The 24,815-nt window shown below is 36.2% G+C and overlaps 2 long non-coding RNA genes across 4 annotated transcripts in view; one reads left to right on the forward strand and one right to left on the reverse strand.

Moving 5' to 3' along the window:
* LOC121494240 overlaps nucleotides 1-24,815 on the reverse strand; it is a 122,405-nt gene that overhangs the window by 83,541 nt on the left and 14,049 nt on the right. The window lies entirely within an intron of this gene.
* Nucleotides 21,287-24,815, forward strand: part of LOC121494239 — an 89,448-nt gene continuing 85,919 nt past the window's right edge. For all 3 annotated transcript variants that reach the window (XR_005988769.1, XR_005988768.1, XR_005988770.1), the window contains exon 1: nucleotides 21,287-21,417. This is a non-coding gene — a long non-coding RNA (uncharacterized LOC121494239). The remainder of the gene's footprint in view (nucleotides 21,418-24,815) is intronic.

Below are 24,815 nucleotides of genomic sequence, written 5' to 3' on the forward strand. Positions count from 1 at the left end.
GTGAAAGAGTAAGATAAAAACTTGAACCTAAGATCACATAAAATCAAACCAATATCTATACCACGGAGTTTTCTCTGCTTTGGAATTCTGTGAGCCAATCAACGTTTGGAAGGTACAGAGAGCATTTAAGGTTATATAAGAGTTTATACCAATCTCAACCATCCAGCCTCAAGGCAATGCCTTAGTCAAAGGAACACGTTTTAGAAATTTTTTAAAAATTCCAAACAATTTAAAATCTTTACTTCCATTTTACTAGTATAATTAAAGGACTTGAAGGCCATAGGCATGCTTCTTTGAAATTTCTTTTTTGTCTCTGATGTTTTTTTTTTTATATTACTACTGCTCCTATGCATCAAAACTTCTAGTGTCTCTGCAAAACTTAGCCCCAGCCCAAGCCACACAGCATTCTTTCTTCTCTGTCTTTCCTTCTTGTTCTGAATTTCCAAGCTGTAAGAATCATTGCATAAATTATCTTATTAAGTTCTCATATGCTAACTTGCAAGGCCTTACATCTAGAAAATGGCTAAGTAGAAGTATCTGATTTCAAAACCCTATCTTTTCCATTATACTATACTAGAGTTGTACAGATCAAGAAATCCTAAAAGCTACTATAGAATATCTGAATTTTTGGTTTTTAGATGTTTTCCCTTTTGAATAGTTCATCTTATACATGTATGGGAAAATGCCTTTTAGTTTAAACTAAAGGAAAAAGTATCAAATAATCAAAAGATGCTAGTTGGCATCATGAACATCACTGGAGTTCACACTGATGCTTTATATGAACTAAGCTTGATGACATCCATAGAACAAACCAAGATTTCTACATTCTGCATGTAAGAGTGACTATGGGTTTCTGAGGCTTAATGTTAAGACCTCTAATTAGCATGCTGAAGCTCCTTCAGCACCTTGCTTATGTACAAATGGCTAAAAAGATTAGCCAGAGCATTTATTTTTCCACTATTTATTAACCTTTAGAAACCTTTTTGGACTTATTTTCTAGAAGAGTTTTTGCTAGAAAGGTAATTAGTTCCCAATTTAGATATTTAGTAACTGAACCCCAGTTGTGCTTGTCATCATGGTTGTCTTGGTCTAAGTTAAACATAAATGGTTTTGGGATTTCAATGATTCTTAGAGCTCTAAATATCGCACATAATGGAGCCCAAATGGTGCTACATTACTGGCAATCATCCTGGAACTAATAACGGCAGTTATTGGGCCTATGAACTCTTTGGAATTGACAGCCAAACTCTTTTTTTCTCAATTTTCAGGACATTGTCATTACTATTAAAAGGCAGTTAAGTTGATAATGTGCCCCTGTAACTCATACAGTGGGCAGCAAAGGGTTATAAGTGAAAATGCTGAGACCACCACCCTGACTCAGCCTATAGTTGTGAATGTTCTTCCTCTTGGCCTGCAGATAGGAGAAAATGTTAAAGTGACAGAAAGTTGGCGCTCAAGATAAATATTTCTATTTGTTGTTTTGTTTGTTTGTTTGGGATGACTCCCTTCCTAGTGGCACTGCTGAAAGTTAGTCCTTTCTCACTCAAATGACAGGATTTCTGGTGGGCCTCCTTATTCTAAGATTTATAACAATAACCAAGGATTTCAGAACAAAGGAATGCAATTATATCACACAAAGAGAGTAGAAAAAGCAGTAGCTTTAAGGGAGGAAAAGCTGTGAGGACTGCCCTTATAAGATGAGACCACAGATGCACCAGGCACAGGATGAAGAAAGTGACAGAGAAATGTAATTCAAATCAATAAATATTTGTTGAGTCCATACTGTGCTGTAGGCATCATACTATGCACTGGTGATATTAGAGAGAACTACTCAGCCTTCATGATTCCTTCCCTCTTGGAGCTCACACTTATTTGAAAAGATAAACATATGTGATAACTATTATAAACACATATGATATTTTTTAAATTAAATGAAAAGTACAGGGTGCCAGGGGAACATACAGCAAGGAATTCTAAAGAAGTATATAAAACACTAGGATGGCTTCCATTAACTTAGCTCCTGATTAATGTCAGGCTAAATATTTATACAAAATGTTTTATTTGAATCCTTATGATAATTTGACTGGGTGAGCATCAACATCTCATATTATAGGGATGCAAACTGTAACTTGGGTAAATAACCTAATAATAGCTACCAAATATCAAAACCAGGAGTTGAATTTATATCAGACTAAGTATATAGTGCATTCTGTTGACCAACATGCTATATTTCAATCCCAAGAACTAAAAGGAGAGTAACATTTAAGATTCAATAGCTAGCTCCATTAACAGAACCTATATATATATATATATATATATATATATATATATATATATATAACTGCAGGGAAGACTAGAGAACAGAACAGAAGAAATACAATGATATTTGGGCCTCTAAGTACATGAGCTCTCTATTACCAATTTGCTAATCAGGTGGGATTGGTGTTCAAATTTAGTTGACTTTATATAGGTTACAAAGAGATCAAGTTAAGTGAATATAGCTGGTTAATTTAGTATTCCCATAAATCTGCAGTGTATTAATTTTTCAAAACTTTTTGAATGATTTCTACTTGTTTAAATGACATCCAATCCAAAACACATTTGAAACACTTTAAGCAAGGATGATAGTAACAGTAAAATTATATAGCACCAAGAAACAAAACAAACATCAGAAAACAATAACGGTAGGGAAACGTCAAAAATTCTGATTCAGGAGAGCTACAAAAAAGGAAGGAATAAGATTTCTTTCTGAGCTTTGTAGAAACAAAGGCAAAGAAAGGTACAAGATATGATACATAGCTCTCACTACCAGAAAAGCAATCCACTTAATGAAAAGAAATATGCTTTTTTTTTTCATTCCAAGCTTAAGAGGAATTTGCCACTGGCATCTTCTTACAAGACAAACTGAGCAACATAAAGAATGCACTAATAATTTTCTCCATAATGATCTTATCAGGTTGTTTTCACATCATCTCTGTCTTTTTGAAGATTTATGAGAATCAGCTTTTGAGATGTCTGCTTAACGTGTAAACCACAGAGTCAAGCTGCTAGTGAGAGCATCTCTACTGACTCGTGCCAGACACATGATGTTCAAGTTATGACAAATGAGTCCACTTCTGGATTCTCTATTCTGTTCCATTGATCTATGTGTCTGTTTTTGTGCCAGTACCACACTGTCTTGATGACCACAGCTTTGTAGTACACCCTGAAATCTGGCATTGTGATGCCCCCAGCTCTGGTTTTCTTTTTGAAAATTCCCCTGGCTATTCGGGGTCTTTTCTGATTCCACACAAATCTTAAGATGATTTGTTCCAACTCTCTGAAGAAAGTCCATGGTGTTTTGATAGGGATTGCATTAAATGTGTAAATTGCCCTGGGTAACATTGACATTTTCACAATATTAATTCTTCCAATCCATGAACATGGAATATTTATGGTCAACTAATATTTGACAAAGCAGGAAAGACTATCCACTGGAAAAAAGACAGACTCTTCAATAAACGGTGCTGGGAAAATTGGACATCCACATGCAGAAAAATGAAACTAGACCACTCTCTTTCACCATACACAAATATAAACTCAAAATGGATGAAAGATCTAAATGTGAGACAAGATTCCATCAAAATCCTAGAGAACACAGGCAACACCCTTTTTGAACTTGGCCACAGCAACTTCTTGTAAGATGCATCCATGAAGGCAAGAGAAACAAAAGCAGAAATGAATTATTGGGACTTAATAAAGATAAAAAGTTTCTGCACAGCAAAAGAAACAGTCAACAAAACTAAAAGACAACCTACAGAGTGGGAGAAGATATTTGCAAATGACCTATCAGATAAAGGGCTAGTATCCAAGATCTATAAAGAACTTATTAAACTCAACAGCAAAGAAACAAACAATCCAATCATGAAATGGACAAAGACATGAACAGAAATCTCACAGAGGAAGACATGGACATGGCCAACAAGCACATGAGAAAATGCTCCACATCACTGGCCATCAGGGAAATACAAATCAAAACCACAATGAGATACCACCTCACACCAGTGAGAATGGTGGAAATTAACAAGACAGTAAGCAACAAATGTTGGAGAGGATGTGGAGAAAGGGGAAGCCTCTTGAACTGTTGGTGGGAATGTGAACTGGTGCAGAGATTCTGGAAAACTGTGTGGAGATTCCTCAAAGAGTTAAAAATAGATCTGCCCTATGACCCAGCAATTGCACTGCTGGGGATTTACCCCAAAGATACAGATGTAATGAAACGCCGGGACACCTGCACCCCGATGTTTATAGCAGCAATGTCCACAATAGCCAAACTGTGGAAGGAGCCTCGGTGTCCATCAAAAGATGAATGGATAAAGAAGATGTGGTCTATGTATACAATGGAATATTACTCAGCCATTAGAAACGACGAATACCCACCATTTGCTTCGATGTGGATGGAACTGGAGGGTATTATGCTGAGTGAAATAAGTCAATCAGAAAAGGACAAACATTAGATGGTCTCATTCATTTGGGGAATATAAAAGTTAGTGAAAGGGAATAAAGGGAAAAGAGAGAAAATGAGTGGGAAATATCAGAGAGGGAGACAGAACATGAGAGACTCCTAACTCTGGGAAATGAACAAGGAGTAGTAGAAGGGGAGGTGAGCGGGGGGTTTGGGTGATTGGGTGATGGGCACTGAGGGGGGCACTTGACAGGATGAGCACTGGGTGTTATGCTATATGTTGGCAAATTGAACTCCAATTAAAAAAATTTTTTTAAAGTTATGACAAATGAGAATGTTCACTGGTAAGATGACTTGGACGGAAGAGTAGGTACATGGTGGCAGAGTTTAGAATCGACATTCACCTATTCCTTCTGCTGTTGTTCCCAGGGCTCCTCCCTTCCCGAGATCTGGTTCTCTAACTTTTCTTTGAATTCCTTGAGATATTCCAGGAATCTTCTAAAAAATTCCACTTTTGTAAAGTTAGATTGTGTTGGTTTCTTTAATTTGTAACCCAAGTTCTAAATTAGTACAATTTCAGATTTAAGAATCATAGGTCTTCTTATCAGATACCTAAATCAGTATTGCTCCTGCCCACCAACTAGTTTTTGCTTACTAGTCCACTTACACTAACTCTGAGGCAGTCATGACCAACCCTACTTATCTGACAGAAGAAAAAGCAAATGTTTCAGAGATAATATTTAAATAGGAATTGGTGTAGCAGGTGGTACACTAATCAAGGTTTTAATACACTCTTTGTGCTTTATTCTTGCAATTTCTAACAAACGTCAAAGAGCACTAACATTTATGACGAAGTTATATGTAAACAATGATGGGGAAAGCTCGTATTATATAATTTAGATACTTTGCATAAACTTTGTATTTCAGAGCAAATCCTTGGATTGGTATTGTTGAGGTTTGACAGCCCTTTGTCCTTTAAATTCTAAAACTTTGAGATACAGCAGTCAAATAGACATTAAAATACAAGATTATTGGTGAAAGGGTGTCATATACTCCAGTTTAGGCCCAAGGACAATGCAGTCTTTCTAATCCTTCCTGCTGGATCCATGTTACTCACCAGGTTACAGTAACTGATCTGAAGTTTCCTCCTTTACACTCTCACCCCTATTTCTTCACTGCAGGAGCACAGACTATGGAGTTTATTTTGACCTAGCAAACAGATGAAAATCCGCATGCAAAGAGCAGGCTGAATCAAACCCAAGAAAAGGCAGGACATGATTTTGCAGATTAAGTTTTATTTTCCCAATCAAAAATGAGAAAATGTACCCACTCCTTCTTATACAGGAATAAAGCAAGATGTAGAGAAAGAAAACTGAACTCTTGCCCTGATGCCACTGCCCCCTAAACATTAGTGCCCCCTCCTCTCTGTGTTACTCATCAGTACCTAACAGTATTATGATGTCTGTTTGAGAAAAATGCATCCAAGATGCTAAATACTTGGCCCAAGTGGGTTCAAAATCAAACATATGTATTTGAATCCAAAGCCCATAATGGAGTGTTTTAAAGCTATCCCACTCGAAGGACATTTTGGAATAATAAATAGGGCCCAAATATGGGAATGATGAGTTCAGACAGAAAAAGGACAAAAGCAAAACAAGAACATATGTACATTTAATTAAAATTGGGAGAGGCAGCACAGTAGGTGGATGTGCTGTCTTGGCAGGCAAGAGAGGCAGGCTCCAGCCGTGCCTGAGCAAATCATCATCTGTGTGATGTGACCTGCCTGGAGCAAAATACTGAAACCCATGGGGACTCAGTTACCTCGTATTTAGGATATCTGAAAATGCCATGAAAGAGTTAAGCAAATTAACCATTCCTACTTTGCCTTCTCCTCTGCTTTGGCCATCTCTGTCATTTAAATGTCTTTTAAAAGTATGGTATAAAAGAAAATGCCAAGATGAAGTATAGTCAGAAAATCAAGCTCTGACCCCACCAACTCTTCATATAATCTGGGACAAATCACAGGGTCAGACACTGCCTTTCCAAACTTCAGTTTCCTGCTTTAACTTACAGACTTAGCCTTTATGCGGCCTTTAAGCCAATTATGCCCCAGGTAGCTGTTACTTAAAGGACTGGCAGAAACAAAAAGGTCTGAGGCCTTTCCATCTTAAACTTGGTTTCCAGTATTATCAAGAGTGCTAGGCTCAAAGTCATTGATAACTGTGGAATTCTACTGAGTTTAACCACAGCGTTAAATCCCTGCCTCGCTCCCACCTGCCCTGTCTTTACTCCACAAGACAGACCAAAATACATGCTTGTACTCCTAGTTCTTTATGTTGGTACTCCTATGGACTGAACAACTATGACAGAATAATAGCATCAACTGCCTGTAAGGATTCATAGATAACTGCACCTTGTGATGGCAGGCCCTCTCTACCACATTTGACTTCCTTATATATTGTCTCTAGTCTGAAGCAAGTCTATCCCAATTCTTTGTCTCCCTGCTGGTATTTCATACACCAAAACTAAGAGGTGGATCATTTCTTCCAATCCAGATTATTCCTTGATCTTGCTTTCTTCCTTTCACCACTGGCCTATTACCATCATTCCAGTACACCTCATAGCAGAACCCATCTACTTTATGACAACTTTATGCTTTGAACCTTGAGTTCTTCACCTATTTAATAAGAAAGGTGCAGAAAATACTGAAAAATATGTCCTTAAACTTTGAATTTCACTCACAACTTTGCACTACATACCTAATAAGTAACCCCCAAGTGTTCGTCTAGATTTCATGTTTTTTCTTCCAAGCCATACACTTTCTACCTATTATTATAAAATCTTAGAGGTTAGGGCCTTTTTTCTTCATCTTTTATACCTTGCCTTCTTCTCTCCTTTATCTAACAATAATCTTCCTGCCAGTAGCTAAAGTAATGCCTTGCATCTAAGAAACACTCAAAGTTTATCCAATTAAATTGAAGCCATTTTCATTAGCCAGGGAAATTATATAACAATACTTCAAAGAGAAGAACAGTAAGCTATTGAAATAATATAGGTCCAGGATGGTAGTGACAGAGGAAATGAAAAATACTCAAATTCTGGATATTTTTAAAATTAAAACTCAATAGTATTTGCTGAGGGACTGGATATAAGATATGAGAAAAGAGAGAGTGAATGTCATTAGAATGTTCTACAAAGATTTCTTTTCTCCATTCTTTGAGCATGTGGTAAAATGTTCTCTGTGATCAGATGTTTTTTTTATTTTGATCAGTGAGTAGAAGCCCTTCCTGGGCTCACAAATAACTACTGGTGGCCCTCAAGAGCAGGGTTTGTTTTTGTTTCTTTGTTTTTTGTTTTTTGGTTGTTCCTTCAGTTTGCACAGATATCAACAGTGTTTGAAATGATGACTTGCTTCAATAAATGGGAAAAGTTGCCCAGTTGACTTATGATGAACATGTAGTATGAGAGAGAGAACTCTTTGTTGCTTAAAGCACTAAGATTTGGAGGTTGATTCTTAGAGCACAATACCTCAGTCTTCTGCATTGTAAAAGAAAAAAAAATTCCCCTAGAAGTACAGCACTGCTCTAATAAAATCTAAAATGGCATTGGTTATGACTAGGAAAGAGTCGTATCAAAGGGTAGAAAGATGGTGTAGTTTACATTAACCAAAATTATAGCATTTGGTAAAAACATCACTTTATAGTGACTTGAAATGCAAATAATGTACACAATGAACTTGTAGCTTTAGAAAAAAAACTGAACATTAAAAGTGGTGGCTACCATTGGCAGCATTTGAAAAGTGTTACAACAATAATAAGAAAAAAATGACCAGTTTGCGAGCAGAAATAAAAAAGATTAGGACAGGCCCAAAATTAGAGGTTTGTAACGTTGAGAAAAGTAACTGTAGGGACGCCTTGGTGCCTCAGCAGTTGAGCGTCTGCCTTCGGCTCAGAGCATGATCCTGGGATCTGGGATTAAGTCCCACATCAAGCTCCTTGCAGGGAGCCTGCTTCTCCCTCTGCCTGTGTCCCTGCCTCTCTCTGTCTCTCATGAATAAATAAATACTTTTTTAAAAAAGCAACTGTAAAACTTTCTGTAAAAGTAAATGAAAACTTATAAAGCATGTTAGATGACAAGACAAATCAAATCTCAGCCTGTGGCAAGGATCAAACCAAGAGCCTGGTCATCGAAGACATTTTTTAAAAGCCTGAATGAATTAACAGGTTAAATGAATTTAGGATGTATTAAGAAGAAATCATAGCAGTTCCACAAATGCCTTCTGGAAAATATGATAAAAATGTGGCTAGTATCACTTAAAATCAAAAATCACTCAAAGGCACTTTAAGTCCACAGGTAGGAAATAGGCTGAGGAACTGTTAAGTCACTAAAAAGAGCATATTATCTATTGCCTCTTCAAATATGGCCAAAGAGCATAACCAAGGGGGATAAAAAGAATCCTAAGACCACAGAATCAAGAGTTACAAAAAATTCTGAACTTGAGAACTCCAGGAAGCAGAATGAAGATCTATCTAAGCAATATTCCTCATTCCAAGATAGAAGATCTTAAAATTTTTGATCAGTGGGATTTTATACATTCAGCAGAGCTGTAAAATCACTGTGGCCCTCCTAATCTTTCTTTTTATGAATGGAAGTATTTATTGTAGTTCCTCAACTGTGTATGAGTTTTTTTGATGATATAAAACTTTTCTTTCTAGTTCACAGGACCCTGGATTTACAGAAGCCACATTCAAACTCACTTTAGAGACTTCCATGCATTACCTAGTGATCCTCAGACTTTGAGCTCAAAGGAGCAAGTGGTACTTTTTGAGTTGTCTTTCTTGGAAAGGAAGTAGATTTCATGTGCAAGGAGGAAAGTAAATCAAATATTTGTTGGCAAGAAGGTTGTTTGTGTTATCAATTCTATATCCACAACCTTCTCTCTACTTCCAGATTATTTATGTGATTCCTTACACATTAGTAACATGTAAGGATAGGGAGAGAGGGGTGATCAGTTTTCACAAATGAATTGCAAGTAGAAGTAATGCATGCCATTACTCTAGAATTTACTCTTACTCTCAAGAATTTAGCCCCCCTACTGCAGTATCTGCTAGAGCTCTCTTTTTTCATTATAGCATGGGGATCAGCAATTTTAAGAAAGCAATTACTTCATTTGTCTGGATCCCTGAATGATTACAATGACATAATATCCCACTTACTCATAATGGAAAAGTAATATGAGCACTTTCTTATTTGTTATTTTGTTGTTTAAAGTACTGAGATTCTGATCGATAAAAGAGCATATCCATATCATTATTTGTTGTAGTAAATATTTTGTTTTGTTACATTTATGGTTAAATGACATATGTATTTTTATTACTGCTGGTAAAGAGTATGATTTGTTAAGTCAAGGTTAATGAAAGGTCTTAATTTCCTTTTTTTTTAAGATTTCATTTATTTATTCATGAGAGACACAGTGAGAGAGAGAGAGGGAGAGACACAGGCAGAGGGAGAAGCAGGCTCCACACAGGAAGCCCGATGTGGGACTCAATCCTGGGTCTCCAGGATCACAACCTGGGCGAAGGTGGCGCTAAACCACTGAGCCACCCAGGCTACCCAGGTCTTAATTTCTTAAGGGATTCTATTTTTTTTTTTTAATTTTTACTGGAATCTGTAAATTTTGATCATTCCTCCCTTTAAAAACATAAAATAAAATGATTAAGTAATAGAATGACTCCATACCACCGGTGCATGTTAACCAGAGGTATCTGTTGGCTTTATTATTAAATAAACTTTCTTTTGAGTAACTCAACAATGTTAGGGTAATTCCTTTTGGAATAGTCACAGGCTTATATTGACATGTAATCTGTTTTTCTTCTACTACAATAGTATGCACCAAAGTTTAAAACATAATGGGAAACTCCAGCGAAATCAAAGAAAGATCAACATAACTGCCGACTACAGATATTCCTTGGACATAGGATGATGTACTTATTTCAATAAATATCATTACTAGGAAGGAAAGAGATTAAACTAAAAGGACTAAAACCCTTTGGGGCAGCCAAAATTATTTGAGTCTCTTAAAGAACAATGTCGCCTAATACTATTTCTTTCATTCTAGTGGAAAGTGACAGCTTCTTCTCATTCCCTAGGGCCTATTTCAAATTCTGTTTTTGGAAATCTAACTTCTAAAACCTAAATCATCCGTGATCCAGAATCCAACAATGTGAGTCAAAACAATCAGCTTCTCTGCCCAATCCTGTGTCTGGCAAAAGGTAGATAATGAATTTAACAGAATTGATTTTTTTTTTTCCAGATCATAAGGTTCACTCTTCAGTCAGCCAATGAGGTGGCTTACTTATATGAGAGCTTAAAAGCAAAGTTATTTTGAACATTTAGATTTCTGAACTAGCCACTCACTATTTAATGGTCAGAACTTTAAAAAAGATTAATTTAACTAAATCAGCTAAAACCTCTGTGGATGTAGTCTAAAATTATTCAGTGGCATCAGACGGGATATTTTTATTAAGATATTGCAAACAAAGCAGTTAAACTTTATCCTTTAAATTTTGGGTTTCATGAACTCACTGTTTTAATTCTATTAACTAATGAATTGTTTTTTGTATGACTTACAGGAGCTACTCATCCTGGTTTGTTTGTTTGTTTTTTAATGAAAGACCACTATTTTCTATATAAGATATGAAAAATTATCCTCTACAACCCTCTATCACCTAGGCCTCACTCCTAAGGATATATTAATTTCTTCAACTACTTGACAGAGGGCAGTGATAATAGTTACAGCTTCAATTCAGACAGGCCTTGAAAAGCTAATCAAGTTCTCAAAATCTCTTCTATCTGTGAAATAGATAAATGGTGGCCACATGATTTTGATGCATATAACACACTAGGCACACAGCCAAAGGGTAAGTAAGGGTTCAATACATGACAACTGCTATTAGATCACAATAGGATAAAAAAAATAACACAGGAAGGTTTAACAATGATAGATTTATATCAGAGTCATAAGTAACTCTTTAAAGTTTTAGTTGATAGTAAGTTTTTTGAGAGCAAGGATCATGTTTCATACAAATTTTGGGTGCCTTAGACCAAATACCATGACCCTGTACAACATGGGTATTTAACAAAGGTTTGACAAGTGACTAGATTTTCACAATTATGAAACTGAAATTTATGTCCATCCTGCAGTTTTCTTGCAAGTTTTTGTGTTGTGGTGACACATGTATCTTGAGTCTAATGATTTCACTAAGGTGTGGTGGGGGTACACATGTGGATAAAAGAGAAGAGATTGACATCTCAATTGAGTGCTCTGTTTTTATTTGTTGGCTATGTACTGGTGGACAGCACAAAATATTTTCCCATATTTAGAAGCTAGTCAAACTACAACCCAAACTTTGGGGTTTCTAAATTTATTCTTATTTGGCAAAAAGAATGTTTTCATTTTCCAAAAGGACTTAAAATGCTCAAACAGTTGCAAACAACTCTTAGAAGGAACATTTTAATGAGCCAAATGTAAATATATGTAAATAAATTAAACCCACACAAATTAACTTTCCATACAAGTACTTATAATTAAGAGAAAAAGTGTCTGACAGTAGAAATTTGGGTTTTGCTTAGCTTTAGTTAGCCAAGAGAAACAAATTATGTCCAAGATTATACTGAATCTATTATGTAGAAATGTAGAAATATCAGATTTCCTTGGGCTTTCACTGACAATGTCGCCACTCCCAGAACTCAGGACAAATCCAACCTGCAGGAGGAACACATTAGCATCTGATCTATGTTTTATATTTTCTTCCCCCCAATTCAGTGCAGCAACTAATGAGAAAATAGCCTGATTCAAGAAAGGTAAACCTAAGGCAAACCTAGGAAGTTTATGTATAATCCTAACCCTCTGTCCTCCAAGTCACTACTATATACTCCTAACATTGTCAGGTACCCCATCCCTAGGCAAATCCATCAGTCTGGTCTATCTTAACATAGAAATAATTTTCCAGAATAGGGATCACCAACATTAGCATCCTTCCTGCATGCCTTCTCAACATCCCTATGTCCACCCTTACTTTGTGACTTCCTAAGAAGGCCTTTCTAAACTGAATCTAAACAGATTACATCAAGAAATTCCCGCATAAACAGGAGTTCTTTACAGTAATTAATGCTTTTCACACAATTATGAATAAAACAACTAAGAAAAAACAAACCTAAGGCTTCTTCTGAAGCCAATAATCCTGGGTCCAGCAGCATCAAGGACACTAATAGTTTCAAAGCACAAATGATGACATGGAAGAGAGGCAATTTTCTATTTACTGGACAATCCCTGTGGCTTCCGCTATCTCTTAGGTGCCTTTCAGAAGCACTCTGTTTCTGTGGGGTCTCTCATTAATACTGGTGGTAGTATGCACACTAATTTAAACAATTGTTATATGAGCTCTGAAAGGTCAAAGCTCAACTTTTCCTGACTAGAAACCTCCCTTTGTTACAAGTGGATCAGATGCTCTCTGCCCCCTCCCTGGGCTTCTCTATAGAAGTGTAAATCAGGAATAGTGTTCCTCTCCTGCAGCATGAACCACTGGGTATCTAGCTATATACTCCAGCCAAGCACTCCTCTCTATGGGATGAGAGCTTAGGAATCCTGCTGACTCTTTGCTTATGTCTTCTTCCCCAATAAACCACACTGACAATCAAGTGATATTTGTCCCTATTCTCTGGCTCTGCAAATATCTTTTTTTCCCCGTAAAGATCACCTAGACCAACATCCTATTTAATGCAAGATCTCTGTCTAAGGCATCCTCAACAGATGTTTTTTTATCTTCAATAACTTTCTATTGCCTATTTATTCATTGTCATTCATTACAAAGAAATTATTAAGTATCCACAGGTAGTTAGTAAGGCCCTGTACTAACGTACAGCATTTAATAATATAGCAGTCCCACAGCATTCAAGATCTTCTGTGGTCTGAGAACAATCCTCATTTTTCAGCTTTATCTCTCACTGGTGAAAAGTGACTAACATATCAAGCACCTATAGTAATCCAAGTACCATATGTTTAATTGTCATAGTTCTTAAAAATTGTCCCAATAAAAAAAAAATGTCCCAATAGTACCATGAAGGAGGCATACATGAAGACATCAACTTCTTCCCCTACTATTGTTACCCTTCCTATGGACTGATTCTCAGTATGTGCTTTGGTTTCTCCAAAGAAGAGAAAAACAAAAAACAAAAACATAACAAAACAAAACTCAACCTAAACAAACAAAAACTCTGAGGTTTTAAAGGTTATTTTCTTTATGTGTTATCACTTACCTAGTAAGTGGCACACAGAATTCAGATACAGGTTTGCCAGCTTCAGGGCCTATGAGTTTCCTACTATACCATGTAGTTCCTATGCCTGGCACAGAGTAGATGTTTGATAAATATTTTCAAATATATGGATGAATAAATAAATAAAATTTAAAAGACCACATCATTTTGCCATTTTAAAACTGCTTTTGACCTGAGGCTTTTAGAAAATTTGACATTATTTTCTGCACAAAAGAAATTATAGTAAACATATGTTCTCCAACAACTTCTAAGATATACATTTAAAGATTATTTTTCTCTAGTTTTTCAGTGATCTCAGAAATTGTTCTCAAATTACTCTGTGTTCCCGTCTTCTGCCTTTAATAAATGGATTGCCAACTACCACAAAACATTAGCTTTAAAGTGGATAAAAATGCTGCTTGACTCATAGGTTGGCTAAGCTGCAGAAGTGTGAAGGCAATGTGAGGCTACTGATGAATTTTATTTACTGACTTAAGGAAAAAAATCATCACTTAATTTATAAGGCCTGACCTAGATGAAACCCCCAAGAGTCAGGCTCTTACTTGAGAATGCACATCAGTGTCTTCAAATTCGATTAGTGTGATTTTCCAAGACATAAGCACGGCTCCCAGCAAAGTGTCCAACCACTGGAAACACAATCAATCATGCCAGGCATCATAAGCTTAATGCAAGCCCCCTAAGTGCATCATAGAGAGACACAGAGAAAACAACCAGGAAAAAAAAAAAAGGTAAAGCCTTGCTAAGTAAACATAATTCACATACAGAATTTAAAATTGCCCTTTTCCCACTCAGTGAAAGAAGATTTCACACGGATGATAAATAGTGGAGATTTGAGACTTGAGCAAATCTCCTCTGGAGATATCCTTTGACAAGGTAAGAAGCTAAACAAAAACAAACAAAAAATTCAAGAGATACCTTCTCATATCATCATATAATAATATAGCCAGTAGCCTAACTATTTTCCCCTCCAGTTGCAAAGCACTTTCAAGAGCATTCTCTTACAGGTAAACCAATTAGAATAATTTGTCTGTAGCTACAGAAGTCCTTGGGAACAGCGCTGGAACTTGAATTGAAGTCCCTGGACTCACTGTTCAGAACTTTAATCACTCTATCATGCAAGGCCCTGAGATACACAAAACACTGTGCAACCAAGGGATGAGGACAGTGAGAAAAATAGTATTAATTTTCTGCTGTCCATGAGCTTACACCTAAAATGATGCTGTCTTAGATTTGGAAGGGCACTTAGAGATAATCTACTCCAGGCCTTTGATTTTTTACAGATGAAGAAACTAAGGCCACATAAATAAAAAGATTTATTTAAGGTTCAAAGTTACTCACAAAATGTTGTCTAAAATTCAGTTGTTCTAAACCTTCGCTCGTTTTTTTCCTCTACTTCTCCCTGGTAAGTCATATACATGGGCTAGTGTAGGGTAGTCCTTGCTCAAGGCAGAACTGAGATGTGAATATATCTGCTGAGTGATGTTAAGTAGTACTGCCCTACCCACACACACTTTGTTTTCCAGGAAGGCTGAAGAGCCTCCTATATGAACAAAGCAGTCACATCCAAGGCTGAACTCTGGTAGCAGAGTAAGATATGACAGAAAGGACGTAATCCAAGGAAATCAAATTGCCAGAGGATACTAAAGAATGTCTCCTCCTTCCAACCCCAAATAAATGTCCTGTGTGAAGCTAATATGACCACAATGAGCCAAAATGAGCAAAAGGGACTAATGGTTGAGGGAAAGGTAGTTCAAGGGAGAGCAATGGCTCAGACTCACTTTCCAGAATGTATATTATGTCCCAGGAATCCCCCAAAGTATTTGGAAGAAATGGAGCTCTGAAATGGGGATTGAACTTTTATTACACAAACAGGCTAGTAAGATTCAAGTGACAGTGTTAATGTGAACTTGTTTGTACCCAGAAGTTAGTAACCCACGAGTAACTTCAGTTTGCTTTTTAAAAAATCTAAAACAAGACTAGGACATGCTTAATAAACAGGAGGCAACAGCTTCAGAGACTTGGTATCATGGAATTATAGAGCTTCATTGTGAGCTGAGCTGATCAGGGATGGCTATGATTATCTGAAACACCAGTTTACAGAATAAATGGTGAAACTGAAGAGCAAGGCTGAATAATGGAACTTCATAAGCTTCAACATTTCTTTTGGATTCTTGATCATATCCATAAATTCTGACTTTTATTCCAGATTATAAAAACACTCCAAATCTTCAAATCTAAAATCATTCTAAATCTTCTAAGATTCTACTACTACATCTGGCAATTGCATAAGATATATGAATTAAATACCACTTGGTGAGTTATTTATTTCAAATCTGTCTCTAAAACACGATTCTTAAGTTTCAAGATAACTCTACACAGTAGTAGGAAAAAACACTTATTACTGGAGAAAATACCAGAGATAAACTTACTCCTTGATTTTTAATCTGAAATGGGGACCAGAATCATAGATGAAACTTTAGAAATATCTACATACCACTACATCCATGGTCCCTGATTTGTAAAAGTTCCATTAATGTCTTTGATGTGCATCTCTGGTTCAGTAGCTTTTATTGAATCTGTTTTCCTCCCAACATACCAGCCACAGCAATGGGTAACCAGACATAGCCCGAAATACCTTAAATGTGTTTCAATTCCAATTCTGCATACCTCTACTTAAGGATTCACCCACATGCTAATTAATATCCCATTGCCCTGTATTTTCTAGCAACTTACCTTAGTTTAAGAGCAACACAGAAAAAGTCTACTCCCTCTACTGCAAGTTACCCCAATTTTAAAAAATTACATATAAGCAAATTACAATTTGCAGAAGTAATCTGACTCCTGTCAAAACTGGTATTAGAACGCAAATGTTCAAACCCTGTAGTAAGCAGTCTATCCATTATCTACATAGTGCTCTATCTACTACATAGGCTGAATTCTAATTTTCTTCTCACCACTAAAAAGCTATGCACCTTTTCTATACCTTAAGGCTGTCATTCTCATCTCTATCACACTCACTGTCCCTTTATATAAGAAGCATTTAACTTACTCTTACTCTTTTAAAATGAAATTGATAGATCATGCAATCTACTTGCACACATAACTTTTTAAAAAAGCAATATAATTGTGATATAGAGTAATGTACTTAAAAATATTATGTATTTCAATATAAATGTTTGGGCTAGACTTGCAGAATGCCTGTACATAAAGTATAGAAAGTGTAGAACTACTGGGAATGTGACAATTACAGATGTAGACTGACTCAGGTGTGTTGTAATATCATGAGCAGTACTGTAGAGAGTCACATGCTTTTCCAAAATGATGAGTAACTCTAGGTAAGGAGCAAAATAAAGTACAGCCTTTTCCAATTTTCACAACACAAGCATTCCTGGAAAATCACTTATGTTTAAACTATGCAAAATTGTTTTGCATTTATATATAAAATGGAGTTTGTTTCTCAGCTTGAAAATTATAAACAGGTGTTTCATGCACATTTTTTAAAAGATTTTATTTATTTATTCATGAGAGACACAGAGAGAGAGGCAGAGGCACAGGCAGAGGGAGAAGCAGGCTCCTGCAGGGAGCCCGACATGGGACTCGATCCTGGGTCTCCAGGATCAGGCCCTGGGCTGAAGGCAGTGCTAAACCACTGCGCCACCAAGGCTGCCCGTGTTTCATGTACTTTAATGTCATGTCGAACATTCAAAGTTTTGAAGGAAAGAATACCATTTATTGTTTATATCTCTTGAGCATTCAAGGCATCAGGCATCCCTAGTACCACCCATAAAATGCTAGTAGTGCTACCTCCAATTATTAGAACAATGAAAGTCATCCCAACAAATTTTCAAAATGTCCCAAGGGAAGAGAATCACCTCATAGACAAATATAGTAACAGTGCTAATTATAAAAACTATAAGATATCTGATAGTTATTTCTACATAAACTTAAATCAATACACAGAGACCTTAAATATCAGCACACAGGTTTTGTTCAACATATGTTTATCACTTTAAACCAGAAATGTATTTCTCTTTAAATATCAATTCCTATTAAAGTATACACTTGTGGCTTAAAAAAGAAATTAGTGAATCTACTCCACATATTTTCACATCCTTCCTTTCCTACTTGTGTCAATAGCTACTGCCCTAATCCATGATTGCTATTACTTTTACTTGAAATACTGAAATAGACTTCTAATTTGTCTATACTTCCAATTCATTCTATAAAATGATATTAAATGTAGCCATGACTTTATTGGGCTTACTCCCAGGATTGTTGCATCCCAGCTGCCAGCTAGTAGACATAAAATTATTTCATCAATATGAGTAGTAAATTAAATTGGAGTATGAAATAAAAACTGAAACATGGGGCAGTCGGGGTGGCTAAGCACCCGGAGACCTGGGATCGATGCCCTTATCGGGCTCCCTGCATGGAGCCTGCTTCTCCCTCCACCTGTGTCTCTGCCTCTCTCTCTGTGTCTCTCAGGAATAAATAAATAAAATCTTTTTTAAAAATACTGAAACACGCACCTTTCTCCAAAAAAGAAGGTATTTCATAAAAATTCCCTCAAACATTTGATAACATGTTTTACAGAATTACAGAATATTGGAGATGTAAATAATCATAGAAATTATCTAATGCAAACTCATTTTAAACATGAAAAAAGAGACCAAGGGAGATGATGTAACATACTTAGGTAAATTACATGCTGGACTAATTCATAACAGAAATGGAATTGGAACCAAGGCAACCTGAGTCTTAGTTCCTACACTCCTACATACTTTCTGTTGTTGTTGGGCAAATCAATTTATCTGTGAGTACTTAAAACTAGTTATGTTAGGTAATGATTTAACTCTCAATATTTCCTTAACTCCCTAAATTGTGAACCTGGGAAAGAAGAGCTGTGTGTGTGTGTGTGTGTGTGTGTGTGTGTGTGTGTGTGTGAGTGTGTGTGTGTGTGTTTTCAGGGTTTAGTATTATTTTTCATTAAAGAAAATCCAAGTCAGAGCCACACTAAAACACCTTCATCTGTTTCCCATTGATTGGTGAGTCATCATAGATCATATTAGGACCTTAATGTTCAGGATAGAATACTGAAATTTAAGCTTATTGAGATTGTGATGGATGGCCATTTCGAATCTGTGTGTAGAAGACCAACACAGCACCAATCTAATATGTTAGAAGAAACAATTAGAGAGAAATTAATCCTGGGGAATGATCATTAATTCTGATGTGATGCAAGCATTTAGACATCACAGTCATTGTATTTCCTTTCTGTTTTATTACTGTGCCATTCTACCTTTCTATCTCATTAGAATTGAATTTTATACCTTAGTTTTTACTAAGGTATTAAATGCATACATTTAAGTAAAACATTATCAGACTGCAAATAATGAACAGACATACTTAATTTTCACTCCAAAAGCTAGATGACTTTACATTGAACTTTTAGTAAACTGGAGAGTCTTAAAAGTGTCATTATGTCATTCATCCAGAGGTAAATGTTTGGCTGCTAATATGATCCTATAATTTACTTTATCCCTAAGAAACAGGAGATAGTTTGCCAGGAAAGTTGAGGGTGAGGAGGATAGATTAAGAATGTTTCCATTGAGCTCCTGGTGCATGGAGCCTGCTTCTCCCTCTGCCTGCTTCTCCCTCTGCCTGTGTCTCTGCCTCTCTCTCTCTCTCTCTCTCTGTATGACTATCATAAATAAATAATAATAAAAAAAATTTAAAAAAAAAAAAAAAAAAAAAAAAAAAAGAATGTTTCCATTGAGAATCAAAGGATTGAAAAAGCAAGAAATAGTGCTAAGAATAACCATCTGGAAAGAGAAAGAAGACTCTCAAAAGCCATGTGGACTTAGTTAAACCAGTTCAGTAAACATGGATTAAACAAAATGCATAGGAAAAGAAAGTCTAGATCTAAAGTCCAAAAGGAAAAAAATGGGAATGAAATCCTAAAAGTGATAATAAAGTACCAAAAACAGAAACACCATGATTGCTCAAATCAGAATTCATTCTGTCTACAACTAATCATTGATAGATTGCATTCTAATTTTGATAACATTACAAAGGAAAAAAAAACTTTTATTGTGCTTAATTTTAGTCCTCTGGCAAGAGTGTAAATGCTCTCTAGTGCCCAAGGTTAAGAAATAATGGTCAAGACTAATGAAGTTATTGATTTCTTATTACTTTTTAAAAATATGAATCAACACTATTGATACTTAATGAACCAAATTGTCTCCAATTATTCCGTCTATCACAGCTTCTTAAAATGATCCACCTACACTTTATGATTAATGAGGGGAAATTGGTGATGTGTAAACAGTCCTGAAAATATATACTTTACAGTATAAATAGATAAATAAAAAACATACATGTAGAAAATTCTTGAGAAAAATAGTATTTCCTGAATCACAAAAAATTCACATCTAAATCAAAAGCTAAAAATAAACATTATTCAACAGGATTAGTACAAAATTAAGTGGGAAGAACAAAAAACCCCAATGTTCTTAAATTTAAAATAAGCAATGATTGAGAAGAGACTTTACAAGTGTGTGATGACTCCATCTATTCTTCAGAAACCCTATTATTTCATGAGCCCTAGAGAAGCTTTCTGCTCTTAAAACTGAATAAGGAGGATCTTTTTTCCAATTTGCAGAAGGGAAAAGCAAGTTATCTGGAAGGTTTTGTTTTTCAATTTTAACTTTTTTTAAAAAAGCTTGCAAACCTTTTGGCACCTACCTCTACACTTCCCATGCTAAGCACCAGCAGACAACAAAGTCTCTGATTAATTAGAAAAAAGAATGCATTTCAAACAATAGTAAAATAACTACTATGAGGAGCACGAGGTCTTCCTGAATCTTACATTTTGTCTTTCTTATTTTTACATGTTTGTAGATATTTTCGGTAACATTTTGGAGAGAGAATAAAATGAATCCCTATAATAGTTTTGTGCCTTTATATACCTTTATACAGTCACTCCTCAAATGGTTTAAAATTATCATGCTGTTAGAAATATTCAGTATACATGTACTGCCCTCATTGTGCTACCTCTCTTCTCCTTATTTATGTTCACACTATCCTTTGTGTCAGGTTTAATTTAATTTCCACGTGTTCCATAGCACCTACAGTCAATACTAGCAGATCTCACCTGATCTTGTTCACTGTATACATAATTTTGTACACACATAGTGTTAATAGTAAAAAAATAAATTAGTGTGCTTTTCTCTGTGTGTGTTTCCATATGTATATTTGCATATATATGCATTTCCCTAATATAAGTTTCTCCCCTGAAAGTCAAAGGTAGCCCATCTGTTCAGGGATGCATTTATTAAAATTAATAAGAGGAACCAAAATAGAAAGAAACAGTTAATATTCAGCTGTTTTTGCTTAAAATAGGATTTTGCAACAAGAAATATGTTTGGAATCCTAGTATTACTGAAACAGATGTTTGGCACACTTTTCAGTTTATATAAGGGTAGTCCAGAGAGGAACAGGAAGGAAGACAATGCCAACGTTTTGCAGTACTAAGGAGCTCAGAGTAAGATGTGGGAGAGGGGTAAAATTTAGAAACTCCAAGACAAGCACAGTGGTGATCAAGAACATACTGATGATGGCACAGTAGCAAGGAGAAGGTAAGCCTCTAGAAGTTTGCATGCTGACATTTTCTGTTGAGTCCCTGGGTATCAGAGCTGAATTAGTATTATAGGCAGGTAAACAGGTAAAGTTGAAGCAGTCCTTTTGATTTTCAATGGCCTATGTATAAAAGACCAAGAAGTCTTTGCATATATGTGAAAAGGACAGAAAGTTTTCTTTCTATCTCTCTTTTTTTAAAGATTTATTTATTTATTGGAGAGAGAGAGCACCAGTGGGAGGGGCAGAGGGAAAGGGAGAGAGAATCTCAAGCAGAACCTCTGAACGCAGAGTCCTATGCCAGTTCCATCTCAGGATGCTGAGATTCTGACCTGAGCAGAAACCAAGAGTTGGACATTTAACCAACTGCATTCCCCAGGTGCCCCCAGATTGGAAGTTTTAAGAAAGCACCCTAGACTCAGAGAAAGGAAGCTGTGTCTGGTGGGGACTTCAAGCTCAAAGACTACCAGTACCAGAGCCCTGGGTTCTATAAGAAAAACCATGTTTGTTCAGACAAATAGAAACAACCAGTTTCAGTGCAGCAGGCCATCAGTCCCAGGAGCAAATCCCACCTGTGATGTATATCTAAAAAACAAGAGAATGACAGGAGGGCTCTATCTTCTCTGCTGCCAGAGGGGATGCCATCAGCCTCCCTCTCTGTATATATCCAAATCCAGCACACCACTACCCACAGAGCAGACATTAATCATTGATTAGCAGAAATACATATATCCCCACCAAAGTCTTTGTGGAGCTACAGTCTATCAGTGCTTCTCAAGAAGAGATGGTACTTCCTCCCTAGAAGATATTGTAAAGAAATGCCTTTGCTTTTCACAATGGCTAGGAAGTGCTACAGCATTTAGTGAGTGGGAGCCAGGGTTCCTAAATAATCTTCATTATTTAAGTGAAGAAAAATACTCTTCACTAAAATAATGCATTGCTTACCAAACTGCCAATAGAACCTCTATTGAGAAATGAAAGCACTATAGTTACAGATGTAGGACTGATAAATTACAGAAGAGAAGAAGGGAATGGTATGCAAAACCTGAGGGGGGTGGAGAGATGGGGGTGCAGAGAAGAGATGAATGTATATCAATATTGCTAAGTGATAAATATTGAAAAACAACAGAAAATTATTTTTAAACACCAAAATTACAGAGAACTACCCTAAAATGTTCACTCCTAAAAAACACTTCTGCTAACTTTTGAGTTATAAGCAAATGACTCTCTTAAAATTCACTTAAAATCTCTAAGAGGTGCTGTGAGGCATGATGGACAGTGGTGACAGTGAGCCCAGGGGAGAGAGACAAGGCAGGGCAGATAGTAGAGATGGTGAGTGTCAGGTCAACTTCTCCTGTCTCTAGAACATTAAACCTCTAGGTAAAAATGCTAGCCTCCTGACTTTAGTGCAAACCAGGTGGTGGCTAAATTCATAAATAATAGGTTCATGGCCCCTCCGTGATAACAAGAGGGAAAAAGGGCATTAAGAAAACTTAAAGTTCACCCAGAAATTTCCATACATGAAGCCAAAATATATGAAGAAAGACTGTTGAGATCTTTATAAAAATTTCCTTTCTTAAACATGCTTATAGTAACTCTTCAAAATTTGGGACTGACATCTGCTTTAGGAGCTTCAATGTCACTGACTTCCCTCTTTCAACTTTATATATTACACTACCAACAGTATTAGTGGATGTGAAAAATGACTCAGTTCTATACATCGCATTCTGAAGCTTTGTAATACTCACTATTATGTTCATCAAATACACATGCTTACTCCCTACTAAATATGAACTCATAGAAAAGTAAAAAAAAAAAAAAAAAGAGTTGAACTTTACTTTCTCTACCAGCCTTGCCAACCAAATTTTAGTTACTTACAAACCACAAAAAGCCCACTGTACTTTGAGAGAAACAATAAGGGACTTCCATTCTCTGCACTAAGATCAAACAGCCATGTGCCGTTAGATTCTTGTTTTCCTTCTGGCTTCTCTAATGAGTCTTTATAATCCTGCACTGACCTTGAACTACATTTTTCTTTTCTATAAGATGTTTGGCTGTGTATGAAGAGCAATGGCAACCATTATAAAAATAAACACTAACTCACGTGATGAAAAGTTTAAAGAAATAGACATGAAAGAAATAAAATAGTGTACAAAAAGATATTGAATATATTTTGATCCATGCTATTTTCATTACCCTTGGTTTCCCATAGAATTTATGCAGGATCTCAGAGATTAAGAGGAGAGTCTTGTGTTTTCTCAGCATAGATAGATGGGAAATAATAGAAGATGGGATCAATGGGCCTTTACATAAGCTTTGCAGCAAATGCAGATCTAACCAATTCAAACTTTGTCAATTTGCTGTTTTGAAACTCATTTGAACTAAAAATATAATCTCCAGAGCCATATTAATAAAACTGATTAAAAGGAAAAAAAGTTCTCAGTGCAGGAGGCATTGGTCTTGTTATGGTCACTTAATATTAAAGCATCTACAGAAAGTCATACACACGCATGCATACACACACACACACACACACACACACACACCATAAAGTTGATTCTGCCTCTTGGGACACCTGAGTGGCTCAGTGGCTGAGCATCTGCCTTTGGCTCAGGGCGTGATCCTGGAGACCTGGGATCAAGTCCCACATCTGGCTCCCTGCAAGGAGCCTGCTTCTCCCTCTACCTGTGTCTCTGCCTCTCTCTCTTCCTCTCTCTCTCTCTCTCTCTCTGTGTGTGTGTGTGTGTGTGTGTCTCGTGAATAAATAAATAAAATCTTTTTTTTAAAAGTCCACATTATAAGGCCCAATCCTAAAAATGTTTTTTTTTAATTTTTTTTTAATTTATTTATGATAGTAACAGAGAGAGAGAGAGAGAGGCAGAGACATAGGCAGAGGGAGAAGCAGGCTCCATGCACCGGGAGCCTGATGTGGGATTCGATCCCGGGTCTCCAGGATCGCGCCCTGGGCCAAAGGCAAGTGCCAAACCACTGCGCCACCCAGGGATCCCCCAATCCTAAAAATGTTAAAGGCAGACTTTCATCCAGAAAAGCAAAGTCAAATTTATTAATTTTTGCTTTTTCACTTGTAATCTTTAAGAAAAGAACATGTTAAAATAAACCTCTTGATGAAGAGTGTTGACATGTGAGAAATTTGATCAATGGGGTCTCCTGCTGATGATCTAAGATTTGCAAAATTTAAAGATATTTATGAAGCTAAAACATGTATTTATATAATATCATTAGTCTTTGTCAAATGAACTGAGAAATAATTTTAGGAATTAAAGACAGAAAAATTATTTTTATTTTGGTGACCTTTTGTTATAGCAATTTTGTCTACATTAACTCAAACAGTAGAAAAATTCATTTTCTCTTCAATAACAGTCCAGAGTTGGGCTGCAGA

The sequence above is a fragment of the Vulpes lagopus genome, chromosome 7, assembly GCF_018345385.1.
Source record: "Vulpes lagopus strain Blue_001 chromosome 7, ASM1834538v1, whole genome shotgun sequence".
NCBI classification, from domain to species: domain Eukaryota; kingdom Metazoa; phylum Chordata; class Mammalia; order Carnivora; family Canidae; genus Vulpes; species Vulpes lagopus.